General features: G+C 38.6%; 1 protein-coding gene across 6 annotated transcripts in view; it reads right to left on the bottom strand.

Annotated features, from left to right (window-relative positions):
• The window catches only part of LOC100154821 (spermatogenesis-associated protein 31D4), a 191497-nt gene that overhangs the window by 143545 nt on the left and 34981 nt on the right, over positions 1–12971 (bottom strand). For 4 of the 6 annotated variants that reach the window (XM_085019057.1, XM_005660180.4, XM_085019072.1 and 1 more), the window contains exon 2: positions 7533–7644. The exons of 1 other annotated variant lie outside the window; for it this stretch is intronic. The gene's annotated coding sequence lies outside the window, so the exon portion shown is untranslated. Of the gene's footprint in view, positions 1–4065; positions 4196–7532; positions 7645–12971 lie in introns of all 6 variants that reach the window. One more of the 6 variants, XM_085019105.1, reaches the window with a different exon arrangement.

The following is a 12971-nucleotide window of genomic DNA, read 5'->3' as shown; positions in this document are numbered from 1 at the left end:
TAAAAGTCACCTTATGAACAACCATGGTTATTTGAGTGTGGGCTGGGTATGAGATGATATTAGGGGATTATTTGGGGGGAATGTATGCTAAAGCCACAATGTCTATGATTTAATTTTAAAAGATGAGTAAAAAATATGTAAAATAAAAATGGCAAAATACTAAGGAGAGACGTGAAATATTAAAAATATTGAGACTAATCAGACAGAAAAAGGAAAAAGGATGATAAAAAGGATACAAAGATTAACCAGAGGAAGCACCATGTATTAGTATCAAATATCAGAATCAAAGTAGTCTTTGAAGCAGAAATCACCCCTTGAGACAAAGAGGGACACTAAATTATGAGGAAAAGGTTACATTCACAAGACAGAACAATTCTAAATTTGTATGCAATCAATAACTTTGCCTTCAAAACATATATATAACAAAAACTGAAGAAAGAAGTGAATTCATACTTTTAAGTGAGAGATTTTAACACACCTCTCTTGGGAAATAATAGAGTGAGCAAACAGTCAAGCAAAAAAATAAGCATATGATTTAAATGAGATTAACACACAGTGTAACTGATATATAAGGAGCATTCCTGCCAATAACTACAGAAAACATTTCCTTCTTCAAGTGCACTTGGAGTACTTAAAAAACTGACACACGCTAGATGGGAAAGCAAGTCTCAGCTACTTTCACAAGATTGAAATCTCACAGAATCTGTTCCCTAAACGTCCAAGAATTATGCTAAAACATCAACAGGAATAGAAAAATAGATACCATTAGCAACAAATTAATTAGAAAGTTCATGAACATTTGGAAATTAAGAAATATAAACTCTAAATACCTTATGACACTACGAAGAAATCTCTAAAGAAACCAGAAAATACCTTGAACTGAATAATAAAGAATACATCATCTCTTCTAAGATGTTTTATGCTACACTAGTTTGCTAAACCAAAGATAGTCGGTTTTTGTTTAAAACAATAATACATTTCTTATCCAATAAAGAGCTATATATATGACCAATTAAAAGGTCAACACCAAGAAACACTAATTCTAACTGGTTCAAAAAACAAGGGCCAGGGAGTTCCCTCATCAGTAAGGATCCCAACCAGTATCCATGAGGACGCAGGTTCGATCACTGGCCTCGCTCAGTGGGTTGAGGATCTGGCATTGCCATGAGCTGTAGTGTGGGTCAAGGATGCAGCTCAGATCTGGCATTGCTGAGGCTGTAGCTCTGATTGGACCCGTAGCCTGGGAACTTCCCTACACCGCAGATATGGCCCTAAAAAGCCAAATAAACAAAGAAACCCAAGGGCCAATCTTTGGATGAGTCTTTAATTTGCCCAACGCTATACAATGTTAGGAAGGAAATTAGTCTAGCTAAAAGGTTTGATTGAATTTTTAATATGCATGTGATGGTGTTAATTCAGATTCATTAACCAGTACATCTCTGTTAGAGCAAAGGGCAAGAAATAACTAAGGCCTTTTGGCTGAGTGACAACATATGAGAGTACTGGAAGTGTCACCCCATGCAGATAAAATATGACAGATGAGGAGCTGTAAATCTGAAATAGACTCAAAGAGCTTTAAACTAAGCATTTCAGTAACCTACACCATAAGGAAAGAGTCCCTTGGTCAGAAGTTTGGAAAGGAGACATTTGGTGTTTGTTTCAGGCTGCACATTTTCAGTGAGAGAAGTCTGTTCTACAATCAGAACTCCTAATTTGAGCTCCCCTCCTGATTACACTGTGTCCTTGGGTGAAGCATCAAGCACAGCTGATCTTCATGAAAGAGGGTGTATATGAAACATAATAATGAATGTGGATGTGCTTTGTAAACTGTAAAGGGCTGCATAAATGTTAATGATTACTGAGTGAGGGCACCGTCCCAACTGAACTTTTATTGAGGTCACTGCATAAGCACAAATACTCTTGGAAGGTTTCTGACGTAACCACTTAGACACTAAATATTCTGCTCTTCTGTACTATACCATTTTGCCGTCCTTTTTCAAATCCTCTTTCCTTTCTTTGCAAATTACTGCTGTAATAACAATAACAGTGGCAGTGAACTGAGCTTATGATAATGTGGCAGACACTATGCTGTGTACTTTATACATATTATTACTAATATCCAACTCTTACAATAACCCTTGAAGGTAGAGAATTCCAAATTTCTCAGCTAAAGACACCTGGCAGAAAACTGGTGGCATTTAAGCCTGGGTTGGGGGTGAGAATGGTGGCCTGGGGATGAGGGGTAATATAAAAGAGCCTCCCTTTAAAAAAAATACTAGGGAGTGGAGTGGCGGGACAAGCATACACATTTCAAGAAAGTTCTCGGAGTGATTCTGTCTTCTCTGGTCTTTTGTAAAGAGCTAAACTACTAGGTTAGTTAATCTGGTCAAGCTGCTAGAGCATACAGTCTGTGATCAAATCCAGGCTTCTGCTAGCAAACTCATGCTTTTTCCACCACATTTTAAGGTATTATATAATACACATTGAAATTTATTCCCATGACTTAATCATTAGTAATAAATGATCTTGGTAGAAAATTTCAACTAGATAGCACAACTTCATCTACAAAACATTTTTGCCAAGAAACTTTAACATGAGTCTAATCAAACATCTAGACTTAACTTCCAGATTGCAATAAATACAAGGAATATAGAAATAAATTACATGTGGAGTTCCCACGTGGTGCAGTGGAAACAAATCCAACTAGGAACCATGAGGTTGCGGGTTCAATCCCTGGCCTTGCTCAGTGGGTTAAGGATCTGGCGTTGCCCTGAACTGTGGTGTAGGTCACAGACACGGCTCGGATCCTGCATTGCTGTAGCTGTGGCATAGGCCAGCAGCTACAGCTCCGATTGGACTCCTAGCCTGAGAACCTCCATATGCCATGGGTATAGCCCTAAAAAGCCAAAAAAAAAAAAAAAAAAAAAAACCCAAAACCAAAACCAAAACAAACAAATAAAAGAAATAAATTACATGGCACTATAAAGAAACAATCAGACAAATCTAGAAGTATGTATGTTCTGCATGACAATGAGCCTGGACTCTTCAAAAAAGCCAATGTCATTAAAAAAAGAAAAAGCATGGGGGAGCAGTTTTATTTTAAAAGAGACAGAGACATAAAAACCAAATGTAACATGTGAACCTTGGTTGAACCAGGATTTGGTGGAGAGAGCCATAAAAGACATTCTTGGGATAATTAAAGAAATCTGAATATGGAAGAGACATTATAAAGTCCTACAGTATTGGTACTAATTTGGGGGGTAGGTCACCTAAGTTAGGTGTGATAATGGTATTACAGTTACTTACAAGAGTATGCTGACTCTTAGACGTATACATTCAATTACTGAGGGGTGAAGCATGGTGTTGGCAACTTTTAAATGGTTCATAAAAAAAATGTGTGTGTGTGTACATATGTATTCACACACACGAGGGAGAGAGAACGAAAAACGGTAACAGTTGGTGAACCTCAGGGATTATAGGTATTCATGGTACTGTGCATTTAGGTTCTCTACATACTTGATATTTTTTTAGAGGAAAAAAGTTATAGATAAAAAGACTATTAGCTCCATGAATGCAGGATTGAGACATTCCTGTCCACTCTTACATCCCAGGGCCTAGGTATAGTGGCTGATTCACAGAAGGTGCTATAAATAATTGCTGAAAGAAGAAATAAGACAGGAAGGGAAGGAAAGGATGGAGGAGGTAGGAGGGAAGAAAAGAGGGAGACACGGAATACGAAAGACGGCCATCTCTCCTACCATCACCCGGGGTACACCCAGCATGAGTGTGGTGTTGTACAGTCTCTAGGACATTTTTTCACCCCAAGAATAAATCCATTTTTAAAAATGATGCATTTGTAGAATCACCAGGTTCTAGAACTAAAAGCACCCTGGAGATCATCCACAGCCTAACTAACATACTTGAAGGAACTGAAGCCCCAAAGCAAAGTGACTAAGGTCACCCGGCAGGTCAGTGACTGAGTCAGAGTCCTTCGTCCCAGGACTAAGTCTCCGCCCTTCATACAACACTGTCTTGCCCCCACCTTTGGCATAACTCTTAACTTACCCATTACACTTTAAATGCAACCCCTACAAGCGCCATACTCAGTTACTGACAGGCTTTCATTTTCCTGAAAGTGAAATTTTGCCCATAACAGCAGTTTTGAGGACTTGCCAAGTTTGTGGAAGTACGTTTCCTTAAAAGACAAAAAGTAAAAATACATACTGTTGTCATGCGCTGTGCTAGGAGTTTCCATATCCATTACTGTATTTAGTTCTCTCAATAGTCCCATGAGGCAGGTATTATATTTTACAAAATCTATTTCCAATGACCTGCCCCTTCTGGTTAATAGGTAGAGATAACCTCAAGGTAGGAAAGGAAGAGAAGGAAAGAAAAGAAAAAATAACAACTGGATTCGTCCATGAATCCTGTGAGCATTTAAGAACTGTTCCTTGATTAAAAAAAGAATAATTATTAACATAGTCTTGTGATTATGAAAATTAATAATTAAAGAGGAAATTCACATGTCCAATAATAAACTGGCTTGCTAAAGTGACAAATCCAATATAAATTATTTGATAGGAAAAAATCTAAACACTAATTAGAATATAAGTATCTGCAAGTTAAACATTTTTAATAAGTAAGCATATATAAGCACCATAATTTATTAGATAAAAGATATTACTGCTAAGCAATTCATTTTAGGCTCAGTACTAATATGCGATTGTTTGCATTTTCATTCATTATGTCTAGTATTTCCTTAAAAAAAAAAAAAACTAAGAATAACAAAAAACCCACCAAAACTCCCTTCTTATAAAATAAGGAAAAAAAAAAATAATGACAATAAAAAGTAAAAGGAATGAATGGTAAAATCTAAAATTTAAGAAAATAATCCACAAAAGACTGAAATAACATTTGCTTCAAGAACAATCTAGCATTTATCAATAGTAAATTATATTTCAACAGAACCATATTTGATCTTAGATTTTGGGAGAATATTTTAAATATAGTTTGCAAGGACTTTAAATTGAATTCTTACTGGCCTCTTCTGTTTTAATCATCTCAGGGTGTTATAAGCAATTCAGAAGTGTTCACATATATTTTAATAATATTTTTCTTCTTAAAAACTTGAATATTATTTGTACTTTTACTACACAGGGGAAGTAAAATAGACAACTGAAGATAAAGCTCAGTTTCATTTGAAAAACAAAAGAGATACAGGAATTTTGAACTGTCCTTGCAAAAGTATTCAGATAATTACTCCAGTTTTAAGTTTTGTATAGATAAAAGCTAAAAATTTTAAAACTGAAATATGTAGGTAAGAGTTTGCCAGCTGCTACTTATTATATTGTAATAAAAAGAGGTTTTATGGAACACTATAGTGACTAAAATATCTGTTTTTAAAATGATTTATGATGTCTGTATAATGATTTATAATAGATCTTACCATTTTTCTTTTAAATATATAAATTTTAAATGGAGAAATGAAAAACTTTATCATGGTTTTTAAAAGGATGATTTCATAAGAACAGAAAAGGAAATATTCCTTGGTATTTTGTCAATTAACAAAAACTTCTAGTTTTATGAATACACTTGAAAAATTAACTTATGTATTTAGTAGCAATAACAACCTCCTTAGGGATGAAAGTATCATTTTAACATGCTAATCACTGTCTAAAGTGTCTGATGAGTTGATTTTTCTACCTAAATATTCACTTACATGTTCAGTTTATAGAGTCCAGATGGATATATGTCTTAGAGCATGAAGGACTGTGTACTTCTATCAAACAAGGACGTCTTTACTTAGAAATGGCCTACTGTATACATGCAATGACATTAGAATAACCTGCTACACTAGCACCTGTTTTTCCACCATGAGGTGAAGCAACTTGCCTACACCACAGCAACACCAGATCCGAGCTGCGTCTGTGACCTACCCCACAGCTCATGGCAAAGCCGGATCCTTAACCCACGAACGAGGCCAGGGATTGAACCTGTGTCCTCATGGATGCTAGTCAGATTGTTTCCCCTGAGCCACGATGGGAACTCTGAGGCAACTTTATATAGGGAAAAGGGTTTGGGACAAGCATCAGAAGACCTGGGTTTTAAGACTTAACTTTGCCACCAATAATCAAGGCAATACTGGCCATCCCTGGATGGCCTCAGCCTGCTTATCTGCAAGAATCTGCAAGATTGGGTGGCTGGACTAAAATCAGAGGTTTTTGTACTTGTTTTAAATCTACACATCCCTTCTTTCAAAAAGGGTCTTCTCACACAGCGGTCGTCACATCAAACAAATAATAAGAAAACGACTCTGACTGAAGAGGATGGGGAGGACGAGAGTGGATCTCTCCACAGTGTTCCCAGAGCCCCCAGGAAAGTTTCATAAAGCATTTTGGTGGCTACCCCAAGCACAATGGTAAAACCACTAGTTTAGTTTTATTTTAACACAAAAGCCATTAACAGGAGGCCCTCTGGTAAACAAGGATCATAAGCAAGTTTTGCCTTGGTCTGCCCAGTGTTCATTTACTTTAATTTAAATGTCATTAGGTGTGCCTGCCGCCTCCAGTTCAGTCCAGTCTCTACCACCCCGTTGCTTAAACCAGTGGGCTATTCACACATACATTCAGGCTCTTAGAGCACTGAGGGTGGCTGAGTCTGTGATCCTGTGATCTTAAGTAACATTCTATGATTAATATTTTTTTTTATTGAGCACTGCTTTCTAACTTGTTTCCTCTTTTTTTTTTTTTTTTTGCCAAGATCTGGTGCCAGGAATAGAACTTGAGCCACCACAGCGACCCTGAACCACAGCAGTAACGACCGTGGATCCTTAACCCACTGAGCCACCAGGGAAGTACCTCATTTCCTCTTTTAAAATGTAAACCTTTCTAAGAAATGTAACGCAATCATTTCCTCAAAATTTTTAAGATAAGGAATTCCCATTGTGGCTCATCAGAAACAAATCCAACTAGGAACCATGAGGTTGAGGGTTCTATCCCCGGCCTCTCTCTGTGGGTTGGGGATCTGGCGTTGCCACGGGCTGTGGTGTAGGTTGCAGATGCAGCCTGGATCTGGCATTGCTGTGGCTGTGGCGCAGGCCAGTGGCTGCAGTTCCAATTGGACCCCTAGCCTGAGAGCCTCCGTGTGCTGTGGGTGTGGCCCTAAAAAAAAAGCAGAAAAAAATTTTTTTTTTAGATAAATGAGGAGTTCCTGTCGTGGCTCAGCAGTTAAGGAACCCAACTAGTATCCATGAGGATGCGGGTTCGATCCCTGGCCTCGCTCAGTGGGTTAAGGATCCGGCATTGCCTCAAAAAAAGACAAAAGACAAAGAAACAAAAACTGTCCCTGAACCATCATGGTGAAATGAGTAGGAACAAACCCAGCTTTCAGCCTTCTAATTTAAAGTCAATATTTTAATAATCTCTTTGACTCTCCAGTTGGTTGCTCTCAGGCTACAAATGGATCACCACCAATACGTAATTAAAGGAGAATAACAAATAGTTAGAATATAGATTACACAGGTGCTGACTTACAAATGCTAACGTTGTAGCAGAAGATTAAGCTCCCAGGAGGCTGGAGGTGTGTGTCTCTGCTTATTGCCATCATAATTCATTAATGGTCAAAGTAACGCTGAGATCAATATTCCTGTAGTCGCAAGAATGAGAAAAAATGATGAGCATCAAAATAAGATACAGAGACCATCTCAAAATATTTCTCCCTACATAAGTAAGAAACCAGTCACTGTTGTGAATTTTAAAACTTAGATTTTCTTAGCCGTTACATGTTCAAAAGGCAGCACAGCTTAAAGGATTTTGGAAAGAACTGATCATACATAAACACAGTGAGAGAGTGAGGTCATTTCAGCTTTTTTCATAATCTCAGTGCTAAAGAACTGGAAGGAAGGATACTGGGATATGGTAACTACCACAGAAGGCAATACAGCATGTGACCGTTTACAAGTTCAATCCTAAAATATTGGATTGTCTGTATTAAGATCTGTGTTTAAACTCATGGTTCCAGGGCAGTTTCCAGGGACCCAGCAGAGGGGATCAAATTCATTAGGACTGTGTTTAGAATCAAGGATTTTTTTTTTTTAATTTTTATTTCTTTTGTCTTTTTGCCCTTTCCAGGGCTGCCCCTGCGACACAGAGAGGTTCCCAGGCTAGGGGTCTAATCGGAGCTGTAGCCGCTGGCCTACACCAGAGCCACAGCAACACGAGATCCAAGCCACGTCCTCAACCCACACCACAGCTCACGGCAACGCCGGATCCTTAACCCACTGAGCAAGGCCAGGGACCGAACCCGCATCCTCATGGTTCCCAGTCTGATTCGCCAACCACTGAGCCACGACGGGAGCTCCAAGGATTTTGCATTTTTAACAGGTATTGCATGGACCAGTCTTTGAAAAGTATTGAGAGGCAAATGTTATTGTTTTTATGAATTTAATTACTACAATATAATACTTACTGTGTTAACAGTAAATGCACCTTACAATAAATTAAACAGTATGGATGAAATGAGACAGAGATGCTTATGATGATTCCTTCCCAACCCTAGTCCCAGCGCCTGTGAACACTATTTTAAAGACTGCTGCTTTTAGTTCTTCTGGTCCTTCTCCCCTCTGACTTCTCCTATTTAAAGGAGTAAATACTGCTCTTTTACAATATACTCATATTTTAGATAAATTAGAATAATGAATATTTAAAATAGCGTAATTGACCTATTAGGTAAGTACCACTTTTGTGCAAAATTTGAAATAGTTTAACTCTTGCCAAGAGCAATCAAGAACTGAATAATTTAAAGCTGGCACGCAATGTGTAGGGCCACTGTGTTTATCTGTGTGGCTATGTGGCTGCCATTCTAGCCGGTAATCACAAGTACAATGGAAATTTTAAGTACACACTCCTTGATAATGGAAATTTGGATATGATGAGTTTGGTGACTGGCTCCGCCCTCCTGCAGTCAACTCACGTCGGTCATTTCATTAATTCTTCACTAAGCTGGGCCCACACATGACACGAATGAATTTTTCTGAGACTTGCTTTGGGAGTTTCAGCGGAGGTTTACTTGCATCTACCCTCATTTAACAGCAGCTCATGAATCATACTGTTTTTATATGCACAGGAATGTGTAGAAGTGATTCAAGTGACTATTGCGTTAATTTTAATTTTTAGTTATAATTTTAAAATAGTTTTTATCCTATAACAAGATCATCTAAGCTTTCATTCAATGGGAGCGAAAACCTCAATTTCAAGATGTATTCTTTGGGAACAGAAATTAGATATAATAAAATACTATAAAGAGGCCACATGGCCATATACCTTGCTATTAATTTTGGAGAGTACTCTGTGAAATATTAGAAATAATTCTGAGAAAATTTTAGAAAGCATTAGAGCAGACATGACTTTACACTTGCAAATATAATCTTATAATTGAGCATAGGTAATGCAATGGGAAAAAAAATGCCAAGGCTGCAAGATCATCAGCATGATGTGTCCTTAAACTACAGAGACTGTTGATACTTAGGCTTTGAGATCATGCCCCATGACATTACACGTATGCCTATGAACAATCACTCGTGAATTATGCATTCTTTGACTATACTGGGTGTTTGGACAATGATTCCTCTTTTCAATTTCTTGCTTAGGAATGGCCTCTAGTTACAAAAAATAAGCATTTAGCTCATTCATGTTATCTTCTTCCTTACAACCCTTCCTAGTTTGGGGTAGTTACATCTTTAAGTTTTATTGTGCCTACTCCTATGACTTTAAATATTATGTTAAACCTCAATTTCTCATTCTAAAAACTTGAGTTATCTTGACTTGTCATTATAGAAGTTGAGGGTATCAGTGATACTATTCTTTTCTTCATATCTCCTTCCTTTTCCACTTCCTACCTTTTGTCAGCCATACTTTCTTTTTTTTTTTTTTTTCATCTTTTTGCCATTTCTTGGGCTGCTCCCGTGGCATATGGAGGTTCCCAGGCTAGGGGTCTAATCGGAGCTGTAGCCGCAGGCCTACACCAGAGCCACAGCAACGTGGGATCCGAGCCAGGTCTGCAACCTACACCACAGCTCACGGCAACGCTGGATCCTTAACCCACTGAGCAAGACCAAGGATCGACCCCGAAACCTCATGGTTCGTAGTCAGATTCGTTAACCAGTGAGCCATGACGGGAACTCCTGTCAGCTACACTTTCATATTATGAAGATTAATGTTTCCTTTTTTATCTGCAACATAACCAAGATCTTTCCTATTCTGTTCTTAGGCTGACTGTAAGTTTAAACTGTCATCATCTGCTGAAAGGAAAATGTTTTAGCACCATGGACCAGTCTTTGTTACACTCCATAAATTTTTGAAAAATCATACATTTTAGGAGTTCCCATTGTGGTGCAGCAGAAACACATCCAACTAGTATCCATGAGGATGTGGGTTAAATCCCTGGCTTTACTTAGTGGGTCAGGCATCCAGTGTTGCCGTGAGCTGTGGTGTAGGTCACAGACATGGCTCAGATCCCAAGTTGCTGTGGCGGTGGTACAGAATAGCAGCTGTAACTCTAATATGACTCCGAGCCTGGGAACTTCCATAAGCTGCAGGTACAGCCCTTAAAAAGAAAAGAAAAAAAAAAAATCACACATTTTATTATTCTTTAAAACTGGACCATAACATTCTCAGCTTTTTGGGGTTTTTTGGAATTCTTAGTTGCCTATCTTTTTTACTGTCTAAATATATACTTTATCATAACACTCAAGTTTCTTCTGTTTTTTGTTTGTTTTTCTTTCTTTCAACCACATTATGAACAGCGGGAGTTCTCTCTTGCTCCTGAGTCCTTCCCTTTGTAGCATTTCATTCTCTTGCTCCCAAATGGAAGACTTTGTGTCATCCTCTCCTTCCCTTTCTGATTAGGACCCTGCTGCCTTCTTTCTTGAATAACCTCCTCATTCTGCTGGAATATACATTCAAGTAACTTTTCAATAAAGGAGTCCTGGGAAGTACCAGTTTGTGTAAAAGGCCTTTATTCTACTCTCACAGCTGACAGGTTGGCTGAATACGGAAAACAGCTTTAAATTCAATTTCCCCCAGAACTGAAAGGACCACACGATTATCTTATAGCAGCCAGGGATGTTAATGAGAATTTGGCTGCTCAATTTTCATTCCTCTGTAGGTGGCCTAATTTTTCTCTCTGGAAACTTTAGAAGTTTTATTTATTCCTAGAGTTCTAAAATTTTACAAAGTTGTGTCCAAGTGGATTATTTTCCCCATCTATTGTAGGTGGCCCTCCGTGGGCTCTTTTAATGTAAACATGTATGTCCTTTGCTGAGAAATTTTCTTATAAAATTTTTCTAGTAGTTTCCCTTTACCATTTTCTCTGTTCTTCCTTTCCGTATTACTTAGCTGTTGGGTTTTCTTAGATTGGTTTTTGTATCTCCTCTCTTCTCTCATACTTCCCCTCAGCAGTAGAGAATGTCATTTCCATTGCAACATCTTCTTCACTAGTGTCCTCTTCTTTGTCCACATGAAATGATGAAAATAATAATAACTGCTACTAATAACTGTGTCAACCTGGAGACAATTTTGTTTTTACTACTCTGGCTACATCAAACAGTCAGGCCCACCCAACTGTTTTTTTTTTTGTTGCCTTTTGTCTTTCGTTGTTGTTGCTATTTCTTGGGCCGCTCCCGCGGCACATGGAGGTTCCCAGGCTAGGGGTTGAATCGGAGCTGTAGCCACCGGCCTACGCCAGAGCCACAGCAAAGCGGGATCTGAGCCGCGTCTGCAACCTACACCACAGCTCACGGCAACGCCGGATCGTTAACCCACTGAGCAAGGGCAGGGACCGAACCCGAAACCTCATGGTTCCTAGTCGGATTCGTTAACCACTGCGCCACGACGGGAACTCCCCCAACTGTTGATCTAGGTAGCATTCTCTTGGAGAGCTGATACTGAAAATGTCAGGGGATAGAATTTAAAAAAAAGAAAAGAAAACAAATGAAAAACCCCCTTACTGAAGTCCAATTGTAGGTATTGCTTTCCCCTCTTCTGCCAGGCTCATCATTCTCTCCTGGTAAAATTAAATTGGTCTGGCATAATTTGTACTTCACAAAATCACGTTGATTACTACCCAGTACCTCATGCTCTTTTAGGTGGCTGCAAATTGATTGTTTGATGATTTGTTCTTGTATCTTCCCAGGTATCCAAGATAAGCTGAATAGTCTATAATTACTACAGTTGTGCTTTTTCCTGTTTAAAATAAAAGTGTGGGGGGGACTCCATCTACAGATTTCCACTTGTCAGGCCCTGCTCCTGTCCAACCTTCCTCTGCTAAGATAAAGGCTGGTGGTCTTGCAATTACATTTGCCAATTCTGTAAGTGCCCTGGATGTGAGTAATCAGGCCCTGCTGATTTGAATGTACTGAGCTTTCTGAAGTGCTCTTCAATCACTTCTTTCCCCTTGTTTGCCTCTGTATCTCCAATAAGATAGCACTTAATCTGGTTTAGTTTCCTTATCATTGCTGATTAAAAAGAAAAAAAAACCAGTTAAAAACAGTGAAAGGCTCTGTTACTATAGTCATGTGTTAACAGATTTTGTTTAGCAGTGCTTGTTAATTGTTCTGTTAATAGCTTAATGATTATATTTTGCATCCTTTACATTTCTTCTGGTATTCTTCCTTCCATCCCTCCCTCCCAGCTTCCTTCTTTCCATCCTTCCCTCAGTGTTTCCTTCCTTCCTCACACCCTTCCACCCTCTGCACTCTTTTTCTTAATTTCTTATAGAGGGTGAGGTAAGGGGAAGGGAGGAAAAATGAACGAGGCGAAGAGTTCCACCTATTTTTATGACAGAGACATTTACTAATTACCAAATATCCATGTGATCCCCCAAATTTTCCAGCCTCCTTATAGTTGCGGCAAGAGGCAAATGACTAGCTCTGGCCAATACATAAGAGCCATGAATTCCCCTTGCTCTCGTCCCTC

Source organism: Sus scrofa, chromosome 1 (genome assembly GCF_054392235.1).
Source record: "Sus scrofa isolate SSC_HxYL_T2T_F1_AM1 chromosome 1, Sscrofa_HxYL_maternal_Yorkshire_Landrace_v2.0, whole genome shotgun sequence".
Taxonomy (NCBI): domain Eukaryota; kingdom Metazoa; phylum Chordata; class Mammalia; order Artiodactyla; family Suidae; genus Sus; species Sus scrofa.
Note: the sequence above shows the minus strand (reverse complement) of the source record. Positions and strands in the feature narration are given on the sequence as shown.